The sequence below is a fragment of the Tamandua tetradactyla genome, chromosome 20 (genome assembly GCF_023851605.1).
Source record: "Tamandua tetradactyla isolate mTamTet1 chromosome 20, mTamTet1.pri, whole genome shotgun sequence".
NCBI classification, from domain to species: domain Eukaryota; kingdom Metazoa; phylum Chordata; class Mammalia; order Pilosa; family Myrmecophagidae; genus Tamandua; species Tamandua tetradactyla.
The window spans coordinates 55,805,288-55,831,240 of NC_135346.1; the positions used below are offsets into that span (position 1 = coordinate 55,805,288).

The window sequence follows — 25,953 nt, forward strand, 5'->3', positions numbered from 1 at the left end:
GGAGATGTGGGAAGTATCCAGTGGAAGGTGTGACATCATGCACACCCTGGCTTCCTGCCATCCCCTGTCTCCCTTCTCTCTGTTTTCCTCTCATTACACCATTCTACCCCTCCCCAGCAATAAATAATATCCTCTCATTTGCTCCATTCAAGTGCACAAGATTTGCATTCCAAAAAATGTATCAACCTATTTTTCTCACTAAGACAACTATCACTTTCTAAGAGGAATTCTGGTGAATTCAATTTTCTCCAACTTGTTATGTAAAAAATGGACTTTACTCCAAAATCTAATGTAAGCTTCTATGTACAATATTGACAATTACTCTTTTTTCTGTTTCCAGAAAGAGAAGTGAGTTTGGCTAAGCAGTATTAAGTCCTTAGAAAAAGAGTGATTGAGGATTCTTTTGGCTCCTGTATAAATTGCCTTAAACAATAAAGGAATTTATTAGCTCATATAAAAAGAAATCTAGAGGTGAAGAGGCTTTGCATTGGCTAATTCAGTAGCTTATTTGCCTTATCAAAGACCCTTATTTTTCCATCCTACTTTTCCATCTTAGTAGGTAACTTTGTCCTTACTTGGGCTCCCTGTATGGGTGAAGCACTTCCAAGCATGGGTGGACACAACCATGTCCAGAGAAGAGAAGGGTGGTCTCTTATTTGTATCTCTTTGTAAGAGCAAGGAAAATTTTCCTTCCAAATTCCACACCTCTCAATTCAATGACCAATAATCTGCCACGTGTCCATGAAAACAATTCACTGATGGGTAATGGATGGATCCACCATGATTAGCCAAGACTTAGAACCCAATCTTTACACCTTGCAGAGGGACAACCTCCCCAAAGCCCTTGGCCTTTGTATGGAGTGTGGGTCCCTGAAAAAATGTGTGTTGTTTTGAGAAGGAGGGTGGGGAGGTAATGAAACTTGGGTAGACAATATATGAGAACTTAATGGAAAACAGAAGGAAAGTTGCCATAGTGCTGTGGGCAATGCTATTTCTATAACATGAAGAATGCCATAGGTTCTTGCACAGATACACACAAAGCTGGAGAATCGAGCTTCTCTCTCTTGACCATGAATTTGTGCATGAGCAGAGTTCTTAGTCCCATCTTATCTTGTCCCATCCAGATAAGTTTGGATCCTCCTTGATTTTATTCTCAACTCCCAACCCTGTAGCCTCATCAATGACATTATCATCCCTACTCCAACTTTGGCCTTGAACTCATGTGGACCCCACATAGCCCATGGTTTCTGATGCAACAAAGCTCCCCTGACCATTATGTCTGTGGCTAGGATGGAGTACAGAGGCAAAGTCAAGCATGGGAGACCGAAAAATGCTCCCCATAAAGATATTCATATCTTAATCCCTGGAACCAGTGAATGTTGTTTGGAAAATTGATGCTTCCTTATATGGCAAAAGATGTGATTAAGATAAAGAGTTTGTGATGAGATTATCCTGGATTATCTGGGTGGACCCTAAAAGCAATCACATGTATTCTTATAAGTAAGAGATGAAAGGAGATTTTACACACAGAGACAAGGCCATGTAAATATGGAGCAGAAATTTGAAGATGGCAGTGACACAGACACAAGCCAATGGATACCAAGAGCTACCCTATTTTAGTTTGCTAAAGCTGCCAGAATGCAACATATCAGAGATGGATCAGCTTTTAATAATGGGGGTTATTTAATTTGAAATTTATAGTTCTTCAGAGGAAAGGCAGCTACATGAAAATAACTTTCATTTGAGGTTCGCTGTTACATAGGAAGGTACTTGGCGATGTCTGCTGGCCTCCTTTCCTGGCTTCTGGGTTCCAATAGCCTTCCCTGGGGCAATTCCTTTCTGTATCTCCAAACTTCTGAGCTGAGTTGAGAGTGCTGAGATAAGTCATGCTGTGCTGCTTCGGCTCTCTTCTGACCTCTCTCTTTTAAGCCTCCAGCTAATTAAATTAAACCTCATTCATTGTGGCAGGTACTCCACTCAGCCGACTGCAAATGTAATCAGCCATAGATGAATTTCATATACTGACGATTTAAGTCCACAGAAACAGGACAATGGGGCATCATCACCTGGCCAGGTTGACACCTGCATCTAACTACAACATACCCATTAGCTAGGAGAGGCAAGGAATGGATTCTCCCCTTGTGCAGCCTTGTTGATGTCTTAATTTCACCCACTGTTGCTAATTTTTGGATTTCTGTCTCTAGAGCTGTCTCCAGAATAATAAATTTCTGTTGTTGTATGCCACCAAGTCTGTGGCAATTTATTGCAGCAGCCAAGGAAACTATATGCCAGGGTGAATCCAAGTGAGAGTTGGTAGAGTGTAGGGTTTGGAAGCAAGTAATGATTACCTGAAATACCCCCTAAGAACTTCTAAAATGCTTCCACTTTGTTTCAGATATTCAGTCTGGAGGATGCCAGGATCAGACCAGCAGAAAAGACCTGGGTTGATATAGTATGCAATTATTTGACTGACCCCTTCTGGGGGTGCCCACTTGTGCCCACTTGTGCCCATTATACAAGATGCAGGAGATTTGGGGACACTGGCCCCAGTATCCAAGCAGCAGTGGCACCCACAAGGCCATTGGGGAAAGTGGCTGTTTTGGTTTGCTAAAGCTGATGAAATGTAATATACCTGAAACAGGTTGGCTTTTACAATGGAGTTTATTAACTTACAAGTTTACAGTTCTGAAGCTATGAAAAATGTCCAAATCTAGGCATCAACAGGTTATGCTTTCTCCTAAGAAAGGCTGCTGATGATCTGAAATTCCTTTGTCACATGGTAAAGCATGGTGTCTGCTGGTCCTTCTCTCCTGGGTTTCATCACTTTCAGCTTTTGGCTGCTTCTCTCTTAGCTTCTCTTGCGTTTTCTTTCTCAGCTTCTCTGAATTTCATCTCTTATAAAGAAGTCCAGTAAGAAGATTAAAGTCCACCTGGGGCATACCTCAACTGAAATCTCCTAATCAAAAGATCCCACCCACAATAAGTTTATATCCACTGGAATGGATGAGCTTTAGGAGCATGATCTCTGGGGTACATAACAGCTTCAAACCATCACAGTAGGCAAAGGGACACATGATCTATGACCAAGAGACATATGAACTATGAATTAGAGGATGGCCCAAAGTAGCTCCTTCTTAGCTCCTCTTAGTTGGGGGCAGGGGCCAAAAATTCCACTTAGAAGAATGAGTACTGAGACCCCACTATACTTCTAAGGCTGGTGGAGTTTCAGAGGGCATTTGTTACCTGATATGTAGATCAGTTTGGCCTCATGTCATGAGTCACATACAGTTTATATAGTTGTTTGGAGTTCAGTATTAAGGATTTTGAGATAGATGGTCATGATCAATTAGCAAAGTCCATCACAGACACAGCCAGGGCATAGCAGCCCTCCCTCAGGGGTCTTCTCTTCAAGGCATTCCAGTGCTTTCTCATAATGCCATAGCTACCCTTGGTTCAAAAATCACATTCCATTTTGACAATTTACTAACCCATCAGTAAGAATTTACAGAATGCATTCATGTTCAAGGGTCTGTGCTAAAAGTTATGGGACAAAAGAAAAGTGTTTTGAGGTCCTAGCTGCCCACTGGTAGGATTACATGTGGATATATGCCCTTTCTTCATTCTACAGTGTCCCTTTGCTCATCTAAAGTCACTGAAATGAAGAGTTGAAAAGGGCCCCCCACTGGGGAGTCATTCCAGTGTTTTCTAAACCATTAGATGTCTTAGATGAAAGTAAAAACAATTTTATTTTGTCAAGTGATGGCATAGCAATAAACCTGCCATATAGTATGACAAAAGGGTAATATATAATGGGAAAACACTGAATAAGTTAGAACTATAAAATCTCTACATTGTCTTTTCTTTTTTTTCAATTTTCTACCAACCACTGAAAACTCACTCATGGATGGAGATTGAAGCGCTTTTTGAGGACCACTGCCTTGTCTAGTCATATGTCCTTTCAGTGTGTCCTGTCATCCATCCACTAATGAAAGGCCCTCAGAAAAGCTGTGTGCATGAAGATGTTCACTGGCAATGAGAGAATGACTTGGTGAAATGGTGTATCCACTCAATGCAGCCATTGAAAATCACTGTCTTCGTTTGCCAGGGCTGCTAGAACAAATACAACACATCGGTTGGCTTAAACAATAGGAATTTATTGTCTCATAGTTTTGGAAGCTAAAAATTGAAAATCGAATTGCTGCCAGGCCATGCTTTCTCTGAAGTCTTAGTGTCCTGGTGCTGGCTTGCTGGTAATGCTGGGTGTTCCTTGACTTATAGCTTTGCTTCTCTCACTTGGTGATCTGTCTTGCTCTCTGGCTTCTCCTAAATAACAAACTGCATTTTAATTTCCTCTGCTTTAAGGACTCCAGTCATGTACATTGAAGCCTACCCTGATTCTATTCAATCTCAACTAAACAGGACCTTAGAAGATCCTCTTTACAAATGAGTCCCTTCTGATAGGACTGAGAGTTAGGATGTGAACATACCTTTGTGAGGATTATGATTCAATCTGCTACAAGTGTGTTTATGAAGAGTTTATAATTACACACAAACATGTTCATGACCCCTGTTAGTCAAGGAGGAAGTCACCCTCTGCCCACGTGGTCACTCTCTAACCCCAAGATCATGCTCACCAACATTCTAAAAATGGGTCTAGATCAAGACAAGGTGTTCCAATCTCAAGGAGGAGGGGAGTGCCCCCCCCCCACCAGACAAGTATGAAGACATTGGTTAGGTTGTAGCGCTAAGAGCGTTCTACCTCATTTGAACCTCGGACTCTTTTGTTCCCAAGGAGAAGACCTCAAACTCTTGGCTCATTCTCTCTCTTCCTACACAGTTTACAAAGTACTTCTACATCTGTTAGTTGATTTAGTCTCATAATCTGGCCTGGCTCATACATTAGGTATGTCCATTTTACAGAGGAGGAAACTGAGGCACATGACCTCAAGTAGCTAACCACACAAAGCTCGAGAACCAGGCAACTTCTGCTTCAGGACTGCAACCCAGAACCCAGTCTGACTTCTCGTCCTATGGACTTCTGGAATCCATACTACAGTTCTCCTACAGACAATATGATGGTAGGAAAGCAGAACAGTAAAATGGTGACCCAGACTCAAGAAAGCTTCTCTCTGAAGGACTTTTTTGCTCCTGGTTGACCAAGTGGAGTTAACTCTTTCCCAAATCAGAGCCAGTTAGAAACGGGGGAAGCTGGCTAAAACACTGTTAGTGGCTCTTCTTACACTGATACTGTTTTCTCCCACCAAGGAGCTGGTAGGTTTCTGGTTATGTGCTATGTAAATTATTCAACTAATTAATTTTCCTATTTCTGCAGCCCTTTGGCTGTCAGGAAATTCATGGCCTCATTAGCAAGTGTGTACATGCCTGTGGTCTGCGTTCACATTCCAACTTTCTCCTTGTTATTGACTTTCTAGTGCAATGTATATTTCCTTAGGCTCCGGTTTTTTATTTATAGCCTCTACTTTATTGAAAGCACTTTTGTAAGCTGCCTCTGTTCCTTTGTGGATTGAAACAGGGTATAAAGAAATAAAATATTATCTTTTTTAGAAAAAAAAAGACATTTTGGAAATAATCTTTTCTGTTGTTGTTATTCTGTGATAGAAACAGATGATAAGGGAACAATTATCCAATTTCACAGGCTTTGTTCTCTAGAGAGTATGAGACTATGATTCCTGTTATTAAATGCAGATTATGCTGACATTGTTGTTTTAAGTTTTATTGTCACTTTTATATATTGTTGTTGGGGAGGGCATGATTTGAAATCTTTCATCCTTTTTTTTCAAAGTCGGGTTTATTGGAGTATAATTTATAAAGAGTAAAATTCATCCTTCTTAGGTGTATAAGTCAATGAGTTTTGGCAAAAGAGTAGAGTCAAATGACCACCACCATATTCTAGATATAGAACATTTCCACCAGCCTGGAGAGTTCTTCATGCTGCTTTGTAGTCAATTCCCTTTCCCTACCTTCCCCACGCCCCATCTTCTTACCCGACTCTCGGTCCCTGTCAACTGCTGATCTGATTTCTGCTCTGATAGTTTTGTAGATACCCTCCCCCCACAAATACGTATTGTATTAATCAGTCTTTTTAAGAAAAATAGAATCAACAGGACTTAACAGGGGAATTGGCTCATGAAACCATGGCCTGGCAAAGCTGGACTCTAGAAGACAGTCTGCAAGCTAGAAACTCAGATAAAAGTGATGCCGAAGTCCTTAGTCCAAATTCCCCAGGGAAAGCTGGCCGAGTGACAATTCCAGTAAAAGCCAATGCTGAAGCTGAGGCAGAAATTCTTCTAACTTCTGAAATCTGAGTTCTGGCAACTGATTGTATGAGAAGAATCCCCACATTGCCAAGGGCAATCTACTTTGTTGATTGTAGATGTATTCAATCCATTATATATGCAAATCCCATCTACAAAATGCCTCACAATAACAAGCAGGCCAGTGCTTGATCAAACAGCTGGACACCATAACCTAGCCAAGTTGACACATGAAATTAACCAACCCAAATATTAATAAAAGCATTAATAAAAAATAAGTTTGCAGCCTTTCATATCTGACTTCTTTCAATTAGTGTAATGCTGTTGAGTGTCATCCATGTTGTTGCATGTATCAATAGTTCGGTCCTTTTCATTGCTTAGTAGTGTTTCATTGAGTGGATATATATAATTTATCTATTCATCAGCTGAAGGACATCAGGGTTCTTTCTAGTTTTAGGAAATTAAAAATAAAGCTGCTCTACATATTTGCATACAGGTTTGTTTTGGACATAAATTTTCACTTTGGGGGTAAATATCTTAGAATAGGATTATTGGGTTATATGATGGGTGTGTTCATAACTATATAAGAAACTGCCAAACTGTTCTTCCATAGTGGCTGTATGCCCCATTTTCTTTTCCTATCCACAGTGTAGGAGAGTTCTAGCTGCTCCAAACTCTTCTACAGCACTTGGTATTGATGATGTTTGTTTTTTCCATTCTTCTACATTTATAGAGGCATCTCATTGTGGTTGTAATTTGCATTTACCTAATGCCTAATGATGTTGAGTATCTTTTCATGTGCTTATTTGCCACCTGTACCTTAACTTTGAGGAAGTGTCTGTTCAAATCTTTTGCCTATTTGCTTAGTAACTTTTGCCTCCCAATCACTGAGTTGTCTGAATTCTTCATATATTCTAGATACATACCCTTTATCAAATATCTGTTTTGCAAATATTTACTCCCAGTCTGTGGCTTGTCTTTTCATTTCTTAAACAGTGTTTTCTGAAGAGTGATTTTTTTATTTTCAATAAAGTCCATTTTATCAATTATTTTCTTTTATCATTTTTGCCTTTCATTCTCTATCTAAAAAAATCTTCGCCTAAGCCAAGCCCACTGAGCTTTTCTCCTGTTTTTATTTTCTAATTATTTTCCAGTTTTAAATTTTATATTTAAATCTTTGAACAATTTTGAGTTCACATTTGTATATGGAGTGAGGTAAGTGCTGAGGTTCATTTTTTTTAATAGGGTCATCCAATTGTTCCAGCACTGTTTGCTGGAAATTCTCTCTTTTCCCTTTGACTTGCCCTGGCAACTTTGTGAATTCTCTCTTGACTTGGAATGAGATGCTGCCATTTAAATCTTCCATAACTTTCCAAGTGTCAGTCTGGCATTGAGCTTAAACAGGGGTTTTTGTTGTAATAGGTAACCATCTGTAAAGGGGAAAATGTTTGCTGTAAGTGACTAATAAAAAAACCTCCTAGAGCTTGATGAATTGGCTTCAACATCTAAATGCTTCCCCTAGGTTTTAAAAGAGAAAGCTGAAAGACCCTCAGTCTCGACCTGCTCAAATGAAATTCAGCTTCCTCTGATTGGATGGCCATAAAATCTGCTTTTATTTGCCACCCAAGCCTTTTCTGAAAGAAATTCAATTTAACAAGTAGAATATAAAGCCATTCTAGCTGATAAATACATGCTGGGGGTGAACCATCCTGAGCCCCTCTGCTTTGGCACCTGCAGATTGGCTGAGACAAAGGTGGTGGTTACTGAGTTCATGGTGGGCCATTTGTCTAGGAGCCAAGTGGGTCAATCATTAGCTGTGGAAATGAGATCCACAGTGTCCAGGGAGGAAATACAGGGCTTGGGAGGCATCAGGTTCCCTTACATACGAGGTCTCTCATCCTAGTGAATAACCTCATTTTTGTGAGCCTCAGTTCCTCATCTCTAAACTGGGGATGGAAACCCCCATGTTATGGAATAAAGAAAGGAGGTTAAAAAAAAATGAGGTGAGACAGATATTAGTCCAATGCCTGGCTCTTAGAAAGTATTCCATGTTGATACTCAAATCATGTCCTGTAAAAGATAAAATCAGGTGGACATTTTTAAATTCAGGTGAACTGAATTTAAAATTCACCATTTTAAAATCAGGTGAACTTTGACATTTGGAGAGAAATGTCAAAGTTCAAATTCTTGGTGCATAATTTCCCAAGTGTGTGACAGTTGGTGAATCTCTTCTCCAATGCCTGCTTTGTAGGTGGTTGAGTGGGCTAGAGAGAGTGTAATTAAGGCACCAGGTTCAATGTCCTCAGCATTGGAAGTGCTGGATAAAAGGATGTATATTTCGTTATTATTTGTGAACGACAGAATTATGGTCCCCCAAAGATATCTGCAACTTAATCTCTGGAACCTGTGATTATGTTATTTTGCACAGTGAATGAGACTTTGAAGATGCAATTATATTAAGGATCTTAATTAACTGAACTATCAGGTGGGCCTAATTAATCACAAGGTTCCTCATAAGAAGGTCAGAACCAGAAAAGGCAATGTGTTGATGGAAGGAGAGCAAGAGAAACTTGGAACATGTTACATTGCTGGCTGTGACATGGAGGATGGGTCCGTGGAGCCAAGGACTGTGCTCTAGAAGCTGGAAAAGGCAAAGAAATCTACTTTGCTCTGGACCCTCCAGAAGGAACACAATACTGTCAACCCTTTGATGTTAGGACTTCTGACCTCTGGAAGTATAAGAGTATAAGTTTCTAGTTGCCCTAAGTCACTAAGTTTTTGCTGTAATTTGAAATAGTAATTATTATTATTAATTACCCAAGATATTACAAACCTACCCTTGTATATAGCAATCCTTTAGCTTGCTCTGTAGCTCCGCATATTGCATGACCATCTGTCTTCAAAGACCTTTTTAAGCTCTCACACTCTAGGATGTATTGCATTGAACTTGGTGATCATCAAGATGTTACTGTTAACTTGCCATAGATGGGCTGTGGTGGGACTTGAAAATGGGCCATCCATGGTTTGAATGATTCATGGATGGTCTGTATTGGCAGTGGCGACCTCACATGTTTGTTTGTTTGTCTTTATCCAATGTGTATCCCCAAAGGCCGTGTGGCAGACTAGAAAAAGTAGGGATGTGAGAGCCAGACATGGGTCTCATTTCTACTCCATTCCATCATCATGATTCCACCACTCGGATTGCAACAACGGTGACTCGGGTTCTGTCGCTGCTGTTCTGGTCCTGAGGCCTAGAGTCACACCTGCTGTATTGGTCTGGACCAGCGCTGTCCAATAGAACTTTCTGCAGCGATGGAGATGTGCTTTCCCTGCATGCTCCAATATGGTAGCCACTAGCCACGTGTAGCTATTGAGCACTTGAAACTTGGCTAGTGTGACTGAGGAACTGAACTTTTAAATTCATTTAATTTAATTTTAAGCAATTTAAATTTAAATAGCTATGCCAAGACTTGGAGACTTATGGTGAATTTAAATGGTAACATCTTGCATCAGGTCAAGATTGAGAAAATTCACAAAGATGCCAGGGTAAGTCAGTGAGGAAAGGATGTGTATTTTCAACACATGACACTGGAAAACCCACCTGGATATGCAAATACCCAAAAAAATTAAATTAAAGGATTAAATTTTGAATTGATTAAAATTAAATAAAGCTAAGCATTCAGTTCCTGAGTTGTATGAGCCACATTTCAAGTGCTCAGAAGCCACGTGTGGCATATAGCAACGTAATGAACCAGCAGAAACGTAGAACATTTCCGTCAATGCAGAAGGTTCTACTGGATGGCGCTGCTGTAGACTCATCCCAGGAGTTACAGAGTTTTTGGCCTTGCAGAGTGCTGACTGGGGATGGATTCATGGTGGCTGCTATTGGGCTCTGATGAGAAGGGATTTGAGGCAGAATTTGGGCAGGAAAGATTTTTGAGAAAGAACAGCAAAATGTGTCCTTAGCATAGGATAGAAAGAATAACAGCCAGGACACCCCTTATTTGCATAATTTACTGCAAGCTAGTACTCTCTTTGCAGCTCATTCCTTTTCCACCCAGACCAAGTCCCTGCCGGCTCTAAGTCCCAGCTCTCAGTGTCATCCAGAGCCCTAGGCTCCCCATGCAGAGATTTCAGTCTCATGCTGGTCTCTGCCTTGAGCATTTAAATTAGCTTGGTCCATTCTTGAGAGCCAATTTGCACCAGGAATTGCTAATCCCCACCCTGGAAGGAGTTCCCCAGTCAAATATTACTACTTAGGAATGTATGAATATCTCCTCTGTTACCCATCAGAATGGGAAAAGCTCCCGGAAGCCTCTGAGATGACAGGCTTAACAGCCTGAACATTTCAAAATCACACAGCTGCTCTGGGCTCTACCTGTAAATTTCCACTCCAGCTTTGCTTGGGACCAGGATGCCCCATAAAATATTTCCTATGCACTGAGCTCACAGCTCAGGATGCCAAAACATTAGCTGATTTCAGTTCCCTTCTTTTCTTCTCTCTTCCCTTTTTCCTTTTCTTCCTTGTTCCCTCTCTTCTTTCCTTCCACTAATATTGATTTATCACATATTTTGTGTCAGAGAATTAATGCCTATTTCTCTCTTTTAAATTCTTATAATAGCCTTGTGAGATATATTGTCTCCTTGGATGAAGAAATAGTTTTATGACAATGAGTGGAGGAGGTAAGATTCCAGCCAGGACTATTTCAAACCACACTACACTACACTGCTCTGTAGATTGATTGAGTGATTTAATCATTCATTCATTCATTCACTTGGTATTAAGATGCACACAGCTGCCTCTCCTCAGAAACTCACAGTTTATAGCAGAGGCAGATTTGGAAAGGTACTAATTACCACACAATACAGTTGGTATGCCTTAATTACCGTGGTCCTCAAAGTTTCATCCCTGGAGTGGCAGCAGCAGCCAAGAACTTGTTAGAAATGCATCCACTTGGACCTGGCCCAGACCCACCAAACCAGAAACTCTGGGAATGCAGACCAGCACTCTGTTTTTTATGAAGCCCCATAGGTGATTCTGATGCATGCTCAAGTTTAAGAGCATGGTATGTGGGGTGATGTGGGAGGGAGCAACTAACTCTTCCGGGTGGATGGGACAGGCTTTGCAGACACTGGAGCAGGGCAGAAGTAGAAGATAGGCAAGGAGAAAGAATAGACAGTACAAAGTCACAGCAATGTAAATCTCCTGCCGCTCCATGCAGGGGACCCAGGTTCGATTCCCCACCCATGCACACACACACAAAAATAAAAAATAATAGTTAAAAAATAAATGAATATGCAGCGTTTTGTGTCTACAAGGAACCAGGGTGGTTCACATTCTATGTATGTGGTGGGAAATGAGGGTAAATGAACACGAAAAGTCAAAGTGGTAACAACCACATCTTAGAGGACATTGAATGCCAAGTTAAGGAAATGGAGACTTTACCTTGTAATGGATAGGCAATCACTGGTGATTTTAAAGTAGGGAATATGCGTGCTTGCGTTTGAATTTAAGAAGCATCATTTGAGGTGATGGATTGAAGGAAGAGACAAGAGGCAGGAAAACCTATGAATCAAACAATAATTCAGTAGACAAGAAAGGGAAGGAGGGAGAGAAAAAACAAAAACATAAGTACAACCAGCTTATTGAAATATCTTACTCCTGAATTTGACTTACTAGAGAACTTTGGTCCCAAGAAACAGGATGGGATTTTGGAGATGCGGTATTTTACTCATACATCATACTTAGTCCTTACAAGACTGTGTCTATCTATAATTAAAGAGCTACTTGTAAGTGGGGAAAAAAAAACAGTTTGATTGGCTTTCTGGTATCTTGTAAGTATCTTAAAATGCAGTGTACATGCAAATCTCATGAAATTCTTATAAAAATGCAGAGGTATGAGTAGGGGCAAGAATTTGCATTTATAACAAGACTGACAGCAGAATTTACCATAGGGACTGCAATGATTGTATAGCCTGATGTTTGTTTGCTTTTCCTTCTAGGACTAATCCATCCGCATATGATGATACATCTATCGGGTACCATTATTTGCCTACCCTATTTCTCCTAGTATCTGCGGAAGTGGAAGTTGTACATCCTATGTGTCTTTACTTTAAAAGAGGGCAGTGTCAGGCTGACTAAGGTTTGAATCTACCGGTTAATACTTGTATGACTTTGGGTAAATCACATATGCTCTCTGATTTAGAATACCCGAGCTGCTATAGCAAATACCACACCATGGCTTGGCTTAACCAACAAGAATTTATTGTCTTACAGTTTCAGAGGCTAGAAATGTTGCTTTGTCCCAGGGTGGACTGCATTTTGGTCCTCGCTGCTGGCAGTCCTTGGGGTTCCTTGACTTGTGTTTCTGGTGCCCTCATATGGCAATGTCTTCTTTTTCTTCTGGGTTCCCAGTGACTTCCAGCTTTCCTCTGTGACCTTCTCTGATCCTGACTTCCAAATTCTTTATAAAGGCCTCCAGCAATCCAGATTAAAGCCCACCCTGCTTCAGTAGGCCACTCCGTAATTTAAAAGAACATCCTCAAGAGGTCCTATTTACAATAGGTTCATGCTCATATGATTGCAATTAAGACTATGTCTAAATCAGGGGGACATATTTCAATGAACCACACACCCATCTTTATCGGTAAGATAGGGATATCATTTGTTCTAAGCTCATGTAGGTGCTTGTCATAGAATTGCTGCCCAGACAATGAAAACTTTGGCAAAGTGTGTGCAGCCCTAAATGCAGTACCCATTGCATGGGTTTTAAGCCTCTTCCCTGTCTCTGGAGAATATGGATAAAAGAGGGAAAAAAGGTCAGGAAGTCCGGTTTACAGACCTCCTCAGGTCAGCACCACAGTCCAGGCAACAGAATACATTTTATCAAAGCCCTAAAGCTGCAAGATAAGCATTCCGCTTGGTTGGCCAAGGCATTCTGTAGAGATAAGAAAAACAGACAGCAGGTCCCCAAAGCAAGATTCTTTTAGTCAACTAACCATTATGTAATTGAGGGCACCTTGAAGATTAGATGTACTTTCAGCAGCAGAGAAGGGAATTGATGGCATATCCATCAAATCCCATCCCAATCCCCAGCTGCTGAGTGCATAGACAAAATGTGGAAGAAAAAATAAAATAAAACCATGTCATCTCTCCCAAGGAAGCAGCATAGCGTGGTGCCGTCAGACCAATGTGGCTTTGGATTTCAGCTCTGATACTAGCTGGGTAACCGTAGAGGAATAATTGCTTCATTTCTCTAAGTCTTGTGTGTTTATCTGTGAAGTGGAGATAATACCCTTTAGCTTCCAGGGTTATTGCAAAATGAGATCACAGAGGTAAAGCAGAGCCAGGCCCAAAGAATGCCCTCGCCCAAGGTTTCAAGTTAGAGGCTTCCTATTACCAGACTGCCTGTAACCCCTGAGGACAGGTATGGTCTTGCTCATCATCCATAGCCCAATGCCTTAAATATAGTAGGTGCTTAGTAAATGCTTGTTGAGTTAAAGCAATGAATCAGTATTCATGTGATTTAAAAATGTTCTAGGGCTATGGAAAGCGGTGTGTGTGTGTGTGTGTGTGTGTGTGTGTGTGTGTGTGTGTGTGTATACATTTGGCCTGATTCAGGAACACAGTGATTTTCCTTAAGCACAAATCTGAGCCTGACAGCTCCTTCATACAAGATACAATGTTTCCCCATGCCTAAAAGAGGGATATTCCATCTTAATGTGTCTTCTCCAATTGATTGGCAGGGCTGCCTTGAGTGCATGATGGGCAAGGTTTTTGGGCTTAGTAGGAAAGTTGCTGGATCGACTTGGTGATTGCGGGCACAGGTGTGGAGGGGAAAGTGACATCACATGTGCCAGAATTTCCCACCCCTGGGCCTATAAAGTCAAATCCACAGACATCTGGAACTTAAAAACACACATCTGAATAGCTCATGAATCAAAGATGAATTCATAAAGAGAATGTAAAAATACTTAGAACTGAGTGATAATAAAAAATACTATATAATCAAATACGGGCTGCAATTAAATTGCTTTGAGAAGGAATTTTACAGCCTTCAATGATTTTATCGGAAAAGAAGAAAATGAGATGAAAAAAAAAAAACTGCTGTGTCCAACTTAAGAAGTTAGAAAAAAGACAAGCAAATAAACTCAAAGCAATTAGATAAAATGGAATTATAAAAATAACAACGGAAAAAATAAAACAGAAAACAAATATAAAGAGGTATAATAAAGCCCAAAGCTGGCTCTCTGAAACCTCTGAAAAAATGAACAAACTTCTAGCAATACTGATAAACTTCAAACCAGACAAGGCTCAAATGAAAAAATATAAAAATATTTTCAAAAGGAAAAATGGGAGATAAATACAGATTCAGCAGAGATTGGAAAAATAATAAAGGACCCTTATGAATACTTTTTGATTTCCCCATGACCACCTACCCATCAGCTTTCCAGTCTCTACATCTTGGTGTTACTAATTCCTCTCCTGCTCTCCCTGTCCTTGGGGACGTATGCCTTTAAAAACTTTACTACAATTTTAATTCGGCGCCAGGAACGATCTAAATTGGACGTAATGTGCCTAATTTGCTTTATTCACCAGACACCCTCTCATAGGCTAATTTTTAACACGTACTCAGATCTTTTGGGGGACTTTTTATTCCATTCTATTGGTCCATCTTTTGTGACATTAGTACCTCTGTGTTCTAATTACTTCAATTTAATAATATTCTAAAATTCAAACAAATTTATAAAATGTTAAATTTTATAATTTAATTTGAAAGATAAGTGCCTCCTCATTTTTATTCTTTTCCAGTATTTTTCTAGCTATTCTCACGTGCGGAATCCTCCAGGTGAATTCTGGATTTGTGTTGTTGGGTTTTAACAATTCTTTGATGGAGAGTGTGTTAAATTTGTAGATTAATTTGGAAGAGAATCAACTTCCAATCAAGGATCACGTCATCGCGTCTCTACTTACTCTCTTTTCTTCTGTAATTTTAGAGAGTTTTAAACTATAATACATGAATTTTTTTAAAAAAGCCTTTACTATGCATGATTTCTTGCTTATTTCTGGTTATTTTATGGGGTTCGTTGCTACAGTTGATAAGTTCTTTTTTTTTTTGCACTCTATTTTCCAGCTGGTTATTGTTATATACAAGAAAGATATTGATGTTTGCAAACCTATTATATGTAAGTTGAGAAGCATCTTTTCTTTGTAGGTCTGGTAAAACATTTCTATAAACCTTCTGGATTTTTCTTTGACTACTTTTCTCATTTCTTCTAAGATTATTGGTTTATTCAGGTTTTCTACTTATGTCAACAACTGGAATTTATATTTTCTATGTAGTCTAGGCTTATTAGAACTGTTTTTAAATTTCTGGTGTTTAGAGTTTGAGGGTCTTCCTTTTTAAAATATATGTTTGTATCATGATAACATATATGAAATAAAATTTGCCCCTTTAACCATTTTTATGTGTTGACATTAATTACTTCCACAACATTATGCTACCATCACCATCACCACCATCAATTGCCAAAACTTATATATAATTTTATGCCAATATATTTTAAAATAAACGTTATGGGCAAATGTTAGAAAAATAAAGATTATTAAAACTGAGAAAAAAAAAGAAAAAAATCTGAATGGGTCAACCCCATTGGAATTATTTGAAAAGTTGAAAATTTTCCCATAAATAAAACAAGAAATTCTACCTTGACAAAACCAAACCACCTTTTGTGATAAAAACCAAAACAAAACATTTAAAGTAAAAGTAAGAGGTAATTCTTTTACCTGATAAAGTTTATATACAGCAAAACAACAACAACAAAACAACTGGAAGATGTTCTATTCAAAGGTGAAGTGTTAAACGCATTCCTTTTTTATCTGGACTAAAACAAGGAAGCCTGTTATTTTCACTAGAACTCTGCCTTATGCTTGAAGTCGCAGTCAGTACAGGAGACAAGGACAAGAAATTAAGAGCTGTCAGGATTAGAAAAGAAGAAACTATAATTAACTATAGATAATATAAATGTCCACCACTCAGAAAATTCAAAAGAATTTATGCACAAGTTCTTAATGAAAGCGATTACTAAGCTTGGTGGCTACCCAATCAAAATACAGAATCGACTGGCAACAATTAGAAAATTGAAAGGTAAGAAATTAATACGGGGGCGGTGCAACGGCGGCTGAGTGGCAGAGTTCCCGCCTGCCACGCGGGAGACCTGGGTAAGATTCCCGGTGCCTGCTCATGCAAAATAATAATAATAATAATAAGGGACTGTCCACGCAAGAAGGGAGGGACCCAGGCTGTGGCTCTGGCCGCCAAGTGAAGGGCCCCGCCCCCGGACCCAGGGGTGCGCAGCCGGAGACCCCCCTCCCCGCCCTGCGACAGGCTCCTGCTTCCCTTGATCCTATGAATGTGGGGGGTGGGGGAGTGCCCCCTTCCACCTCACCATGGAGCCAATCTCCCCTCTGTCCCAGTGCCGCAGCACTCCCCTGCCCCTATCGCCGGCCCCTCCCCCACTGCCCCTCCAGCAGCTGCAGGGGTGCATGTGTCCTTTGCTGAGGTGCCCCATGCGCCCTTGGAGGCCTGCATCAGCGGCGGCTGCACGGCCATCTCCGCAATGTGCGCGTCGGGGTGCACGCACGGCCTGGAGTTCCGGGCTCGTGGTTCTTACCTCCACTACCAGGTCCTCGGCAAGGGCATGACCTCTATCTCGCTGTGCAAGGTTATGGACCCAGAGGCGCCCTCAAGCCTGTCCTGGCTTCAGCTTACCGTGGCCGCCTCAGGATGGCTGCTGCGGACATCGTGGACTTCTCCACAGTGAGGGTCTGCGTGGTACACCGTGGGCAAGCGCATCTTACCATGGCTCCAGCCAGCGCGGTCACTGACTCCCTTAGCAGAGGGCCCGGCAGGGAATGGGGGCACCACTGGGCTCTGTGCGCCCCCATGCCTCCAGCCCTGTGCTGAGAACCAGACCCTTGGCAGCAGCGACTTCAGCCCAGAGCATCCACTGATTTCTCATCCTTTTCCCACGGGGCCTTTACAGCTTCTGCAGTGGGCGGTGGGGAGCAGGGAGGTGGTCTGCATTCCCAGTCCCAGTTGGGGAGCCGCATTTGTTGAAGGCTGATGAGCTGTAGGATGATGATGGGGATGGCAGGGGGGTGATGGTCCCTGGGGCTGGGCCTGCTGTCCCACCTGCACCTCCACGAGCATCATGCCCGAGTAACACTGGGTAAATGTGAAGCGGGCTGGAAAGTGCCCAGCACCAGCTACCCTAGCTCCCCAAGGCTGGGATGAGGAGGAGGAAGAAGACCTGGGCGAGGGCCTGAGGCTACCCTTAGGGTAAGTGATGTCTGGCCCCTGACTGAGCCTCCAGATAAGGGGGAGGGAGGAGTAGGTCAACCTCTGTGAGTCCTCAAATGCCTTTGGCCCCAGTGAAGGGAAGAGGGGTTTCCTGAGGCAGAGCTGGATGGCTCAGAGGGGCAACTCCTCCTCTTCCATCCCCTCCCACCCTCCAAGGCCCCTGTTTCCCCTGGACCTTCAGGGCAGCCAGGTCCTGGTCTTCCCTTCCTCCATCTCCTTGTCCTCTTCTTCCTTGTCCTCTTCTTCCGTGTCCTCCCAGGCTCCAGAGCAGCCCCCAGGGAACCAGGCTGAGCATGGGGCAGTGACCCTGCAGGGCACGGCAGGGGGCCTGGTGTGTGTGCCGCAGGGACAGGTGGTGGAGAGGAGAATACGATCGTTTTGCACCACTGCGGGAAGGTTTTCTTGCCCAAGAACGTGTGGGACTGGCGTGTGAACATGTCCCTCAGCGTGTGGCCCCTTGAATGTCCCGTGTACAACAAGAAGTTCAAGATGAAGCACCACCCGACCCAGCACACACAGGCCTCAAGCCCAAGTGCAGCATCTGTGCCAAGAAGTCCGGGTGGTCAGGGCAGCAGCCACGAGGGCCCCACCCTGTGTCCTCAAGGTGAAAGTGGGCTTCAGTGGGGATGGAGAGTTGAGCAGAGGGGGCAGCGCAGCTGGGAGTAGCTCTTGGGAAAGAAGGAATAAGGAACACAAGCCAGGGGCACTGTGACCCCTGAGTGATCTCCAGTCACACTTACTGTCTTTCTTTTCTCTCTGGATTCATATATACTCAAGAGGAGGAACAAAGCTATACCGTGGTAGACAGCCCTTTCCATTCCTCAGCCCCCACCCACCCCACTCCCGCAGGGGTAGGTATCCCTGGAACTAAGCCCTTCCTTCCTCCAGATGGATGCACTGAAGCCCCAGCTCCACAGAGTAGGGCTTACCTGGAGGGTGGGAGGTGGGGCAGGGGGGATGGTGATCATCCTAGAATCACAAGGTTAACAGTCAGGTGGCCGTAGTCTGTGCCTGAAGTGTGTGTTTGTGTCGTTATGGGGACCAGGACTTTGAGCCCCACCTTTATGCCGGAACTTGTCTTACCTCACCTCCAGGCTACTCCCAGACCCCTAGCCCTCTCCCAGCTGGGGTCTCAAGGGGGGGAGAGGGTGGAAGCAAGGAGGGAATAAGTTGTAAGAGTGCAAGGGTTTTATTTTAATTTTGAACCGTGATTAAGATATGTATTGATCATTTCAAAAATATATAAACAGCTGTGGTGTATGCAAACATTGGAATGCTGTTCAGCTACAGATATGAATGAAGTTCTGGTACATGTTATAAGGTGAATGAAACTTGAAAAACATTATGCTAAGGGAAATAAGTTGGATGCAAAATAACAAATACTGTATGATTCTACGTGTATGGAATCTCTAGAGTAAGCGAATTCATAGAGGCAGAAAGGAGACTAGAGGTTACCGGGGGCTGGAGGAAAGGAGAAGTGGGGACTTATTTCTTAATGGGTACCGAGTTTCTGTCTGGGATGATGAACACCTTTTGGAAACAGGTAGTGGTGATGGTTACATGACACTGTAAATGTAATTAATGCCATTGAATTGAACATTAAAAAACTGTGAAATGACAAAGTTTATGTTTATATGGGTATGTGTATGTGATGTGTATAATCATAATTAAAAGGAAAAGTCAGGGAAGTTCTTGAAAAATAACAGCCCCAAGTCTCAAAAAATGTTATAATGATACATAATTATAAAATATGGAAAGTTGCATAGATAATTATACTTTATTAGAAGAGATTTTTAAAAGACCCTCATAAGTGTGAAGACATACCATGTTTATGAATAGGAAGAGTCAATATTGTAAAGTTATCATTTCTCCCCAAATTGACCTCTAGTTTCAATGTTTTGTCCATCAAACTGTCACCACAGTTTTTCACAGACATTGACAAGCTGATTCTAAAATGAAAGTAAAGGGCCAAGAACAGCCAAGAAAATTCTGAAATAATAACAAGATGGGAAGCTTGTCCTACGAGAAAGCAGAGAGTTTGATGTTATGAAGAGACAGACAAATAGACTAATGACAAAGATCAGCTGTACCCAAAGACCCACACATAGGTGGCAAGTTGGCATATAACAGAGAAGACATTCATGCTGGAACAATTTGTTATCCATATGGAAAAAATGATATTGGATTTCATCCTCATATAAAAATCAACTTTGGATAGATTAAAGAGTTAGATGTGAAAGTGAAGTGTAGAAGTTTTAGACTGAATGTAATAACTTAGAGAAATATTTCTCAAATAAAAACAATAATGCATGGTATAAAGAATATCGGTAAATTTAATTACCTTAATATAGAAACATCTGTTTATTAAAAGAAATAAAAAGTGGAGAAAAATTATAAACTAAGGAAATTTGTTTAAAATCAAAAAAGGCTTAGTGTGAAATATATATAAAGAACTCCTACGCAAAAATAAGAAAACACATACCCACACAAACTCAATCACACCTATTCACGTGCGTGCAACCTAGTAAAATAGGCAAAAAAATCTGAACAGGTAATTCAGAGATGAGAAAAAACAAGTGGTCAAAAAGCTTATGAAAATGTTACTTAGAAGTAAACAGTGAAATGTAAAATGAAACCACAAGGAGATGCCCAACACATTTGTGAAAAATTTTTTAAAATAAGATACTGTCAAGTATTGGAGAGCAGAAAAACTTATGCTGCTATTATGAGTATAATTGGTTTGAATATTTTGGGTAAAACCTTGGCATTTTGTATTAACCTTTAAATGAGGCATTGTTGTATGAACTGACAATTCCATTTCTCTGCATATGCCACGGAGTAAATGTGCCTTGACACGTTCATAATAGCAAAAAAACTGTGAACAACCCAATGTCTGGTAACAGGAGAATGGTTAAGTAAATTATGAAATATTATGTCACCCTAGATGAACCACAGCTACGTATAGCTACATTGATAAATTTTAGGACAAAAATATTAACCAGAAAAAAAAAGTCACAAAAGGATTACACTTACTGCTACAGTATGACTGCATCTATATAAAGGTCAGAAACTGGCACATACAAACTGATAAACAAAATGTTGATTAGGGATGGATGTATATAATATAATATATATAATAAACCTAGCACGCATGAATGATTGACAACAAAATTCAGGATTTGGTTTGCTTCTGGGTGTTGGAAAGGAGAATGTTATGGCTGGAGAGAGGCAAATTGAAATTTCAAATACACTCACTTAGAATATTTCCTTTGTTTAAGCTGGGAGATGGGTGCACAGGAGTTTATTATTACTTGGTCTGTGCATATTATATTCTGTGACATAAATAATGTATCATAATTTTAAAGGTAAAATTTAACAATTAATAAGTTTAATAGTAATAAAGTTTAGAGGTTAAGATGAGTGAGCATCAAGGCTACTATTTGCTGGAACTTTCCACTCTTTCCTTTTCATTGGGCTGTCTGACACACTGGCCACCTATTTTGACTCTTAAACTTTATGTCCCAAGTAAATTACTGAGTTTTTCTGTCCCTTCCTTCCATTTCTCTCTTTTCTGCTTGCAATCAGACCCAGAACATATTTTCTATCCAAACATCATGGCTCTGTAAATAGAAATAAAACTGAATTGTCTGCAAAAGAATGAAAGAGGACCTGTATCTCACACCTTATACAAAAGTTAACTCAAAATGGATCAAAGATCTAAACATTAGGTCTAAGACCATAAAACAGTTAGAGGAAAATGTAGGGGGATATCTTATGAAACTTACCATTGGAGGTGGTTTTATGGACCTTAAACCTAAAGCAAGAGCACTGAAGAAGGAAATAAATAAATGGGAGCTCCTCAAAATTAAACACTTTTGTGCATCAAAGAACTTCATCAAGAAAGTAGAAAGGCAGCCTACACAATGGGAGACAATATTTGGAAACGACATATCAGATAAAGGTCTAGTATCCAGAATTTATAAAGAGATTGTTCAACTCAACAACAAAAAGACAGCCAACCCAATTACAAAATGGGCAAAAGACTTGAACAGATACCTCTCAGAAGAGGAAATACAACAAAAAGACAGCCAACCCAATTACAAAATGGGAAAAAGACTTGAACAGACACCTATCAGAAGAGGAAATACAAATGGCCAAAAGGCACATGAAGAGATGCTCAATGTCCCTGGCCATTAGAGAAATGCAAATCAAAACCACAATGAGATATCATCTCACACCCACCAGAATGGCCATTATCAACAAAACAAAAAATGACAAGTGCTGGAGAGGATGCGGAGAAAGAGGCACACTTATCCACTGTTGGTGGGAATGTCAAATGGTGCAACCACTGTGGAAGGCAGTTTGGCGGTTCCTCAAAAAACTGAATATAGAATTGCCATATGACCCAGCAATACCATTGCTAGGTTTCTACTCAAAGGACTTAAGGGCAAAGACACAAACGGACATTTGCACACCAATGTTTATAGCAGCATTATTTACAATTGCAAAGAGATGGAAACAGCCAAAATGTCCATCAACAGACGAGTGGCTAAACAAACTGTGGTATATACATACGATGGAATATTATGCAGCTTTAAGACAGAATAAACTTATGAAGCATGTAATAACATGGATGGACCTAGAGAACATTATGCTGAGTGAGACTAGCCAAAAACTAAAGGACAAATACTGTATGGTCTCACTGATGTGAACCGACATTCGAGAATAAACTTGGAATATGTCACTGGTAACAGAGACCATCAGGAGTTAGAAACAGGGTAAGATAATGGGTAATTGGAGCTGAAGGGATACAGACTGTGCAACAGGACTAGATACAAAAACTCAAAAATGGACAGCACAATACTACCTAATTGTAATGTAATTATGTTAAAACACTGAATGAAGCTGCATCTGAGCTATAGTTTTTTTGTTTGTGGGTTTTTTTATATATATTTTTTGTATTTTTTATTTTTATTTTTTTCTCTGTATTATCATTTTATTTCTTTTTCTGTTGTCTTGCTATTTCTTTTTCTAAATTGATGCAAATGTACTAAGAAATGATGATCATACATCTATGTGATGATGTTAAGAATTACTGATTGCATATGTAGAATGGAATGATTTCTAAATGTTGTGTTAGTTAACCTTTTTTTTTAATTAATAAAAAAAAAAAAAACAGAATTGTCTCCCAGGGCATTGATTAAGGAAGTGTCATTCTTGTTTAGTAATTTGGGAATAAACCAAAAAGGATAACTTTCAGTCTGGTTTGAACTGCCCATTTTGTTTTGAAAGTACAATGAACAAAAAGTGTGCACACGTGTGTGTGCATCTGAGGGGGGGCTAGGGTTGGAGGGGGTGGATGAGTCAGAGAAACCTGGGGTCCAATCCCACCATGATTCCAACTGCGCCTGTCTCCCAAGCCCAAGCTCTTGATCACTACCCTGTGGATCCCTAAAATTAATTACTCACCTCTTTGAGTCTGTTTTTTAATCTATAAAATGATACTCCACCTCTCCGAGTCTGTTTCGTAATCATCACAAGAGTAAATGAGAGAATTGGTGAATGGCTCAGTGTGAGTACATAGTTAGCATCAATACAACCTTTGGTTCTTTGTTGTCATTAGCAACTTACTCTTTTCACATGTGATGAGCTGGAATTCATTCTAACAAGCAGACCATGCAGTCATTTTTACTTTAGACGTGCCATTAGCTGGTCACCTAACTCCTCCACTGGTGGGCATGATGTGGCGATTTTACAAAATTATACTAGAACTTTTCTTCCCCAGGCACATGGTCCCGAGCCCTGGAATACTGTTCACGCCTCTTCCGAAATCACTTTTATGCCTTGCCACACCGCAGCTGTTGTGTTGGTGCTGGAATCTCTATTCATAGTTGACAAGGCAGACAATGAATTAAAAATGAGTTGGATATGCTTTGAAGGGAAATGGAGTCGGTGTTTTGGACTGTTACTTTCACCTAGCATCACCAATGCCTCTGTTTAATTCTGGCTCAATTGTTTGGCTCAAAAACCTCTCAGGGATCCTGTCTGCTTGCCCACCTGCTTTCTCTCATGCTTGGATGAAGACAGGGGAGAGAAGAATTCCCACAAAACAACTCGTCTGATTACACTTGGGAATTGTTTCATCTCATTCCTTGCGTAACCAATGATCGGAAGCCAAGCTTGTCTCTCTAATACATGCTGAGAGGCCACATTGTTGAGGCGATACTTTTCAGGAACAGGTGCTCTCCTTAATGTGAGGCTGAATGCAAATATCCCAATAAAAGATTCTTTCTTTTCCTTTCATTTTTATTAGAGAAGTTGTAGGTTTACAGAACAATCATGCAGAAAATACAGAGTTCCCATATAACCCCCCTCTCAATTATTACATCTTGAATTAGTGTGATGCAGTTTACAGTTGATCAAAGAATATTATTATAATTGCACTATTAACTATAGTTCATGGTTTACCTTAGGGTTCCTTCTTTGTGGTGTACAGTCCTATTTTTTAAAAAAAGTTTTATTCCAGTAACATACATGCAATTCAAAATTTTCCCTTTTAAACACATTCAAATATATAATTCAGTGACCCTTTATTCCAGCCTCCCTGTTTGTTCCCATCCAGGGGAAAATGGCTAATGGAATTGGCTGGAGCCCAGGACACTGCCTAAGAAACCTTCACTAGGGGATGAGAAAGATAATATGTTGTGCCGGTTTGAATCTGTGGTAGACTCCAGAAAAGCCGAGTTCTTTAATTCTCATTCAACATTGCTGGGTGGGAGCTTTTTGATTGTGCCCATGGAGATGTGACCTACCCAGTCGCGGGTGGTAATTTTTGATTAGATGGTTTCCATGGAGATGGGTCTCCACCTATTCAAGGTAGGGTTGCTTACTGGAGCCCTTTAATAGGAAACTGTTTTGGAAAAAGCTTTAGAACCCATGCAGCTAGAGACCTTTGGAGAAGAAGAAGGAAAACTCTGCCGGGTGAGCTTCATGAAACAAGGAGCAGGAAGAAAGCTAGCAGGCTTCGTCATGTGCCCTTCCAGCTGAGAGAGACACCCCAAACTTCATTGGCTTTTTTTTGAGTGAAGGTAACCTCTTATTGGTGTCTTAGTTTGGACATTTTCATAGCCTTGCCTTAATTTGGACACTTCCATGGCCTTAGAACTATAAATTTGCAACTTAATAAAATTCCTTTTTAAGAAGCCATTCTGTTTCTGGCATATAGCATTCCAGTAGTTTGCAAACTAGAACAGATGTATGCTCTTTTCTACTGGCTGGGAGGGTAGGCTGCCTTGTCCTGCTGTGTTGGTTCATCCATCTTCTGTTTGCCTATTTCATGTGGTAAAATAACCACCTCTCTCCCCTCCCATTGCTATCTCTCTCCTCTCTATCTCGAACTTCGGTATCTCTATCATAATCTTTATCATTCTTTATCATCTCTCTCTCTATCTCCTCCTCCTCTTTCTCTGCATGTACACCGAAGCATGGTGGCCAAGCAAGCCTCAAGCATGATGAATCAAGAGGCTCATCAGATATTGAAAAGATTGTATAATTTAGATTAGAGCTTAGGAGCTGTTATGATGACCTGATTAGGCCTTGAGGCCCAACCATGTGCTGTAACCAGCTTTCCCCTGAAGCCCCAACAATGATACAGTGATGCTTTGGCTCTCCTTTGTCAATGGCCATTATGAAAATAGCTGCATCTGCAACCCTATGGGAGGCAGAGGGATGGACCAGGCAGGATCCAGGCACTCCTGAGTCTTCTAGTCAAGTACCATCAGTCCCAATCTGAACTCCTAATAATAAATACAGATGTTTTAGATAATATCCTGACAGAAAATACTCTGAGTTCTGCTTGTAACGTACTTCAAGAACCCAGGAGGCAGTACGGTAGAGTGGGGAAAACAGTTTTAAATTCAAATATCTCTGAGTTCAAACTTGGACTCTGCTTCTACTTGTGGAACCAAAGATAAATCATGTCTATGTGGGTTGATAGTGTGCGCCAAGATTTCATGTCCCCAGGGAATCTCAGAATGTGATGTTAAATTTGGAAATAGGGTCTTTGCAGATACAATCAAGTTAAGACGAGGTCATGCTTGGTCCGAGTGGGCTCTACATTCCAGAGCTGGGGTGCCCATAAGGAAAGGGGGATTTGGAGGTGACAGAGGTAGACAGGGGAGTGTGATACAGCTACAAGTCGAGAGCACCGAGGACTGACGGCCACCATCAGAGACTAGACGAGGCCAGGAGGGCTTCGCCCCAAGAGCCTGCCAACACCAGATTTCGGATTCGTAGCCTCCAGAACTAAGAGATCA

The 25,953-nt window shown here is 40.9% G+C and overlaps 1 pseudogene; it reads left to right on the forward strand.

Moving 5' to 3' along the window:
• The first annotated feature begins 16,705 nt into the window (after positions 1-16,705).
• On the forward strand, positions 16,706-18,246 carry LOC143664347 (zinc finger and BTB domain-containing protein 22-like; annotated as a pseudogene).
• Positions 18,247-25,953: the final 7,707 nt, after the last annotated feature.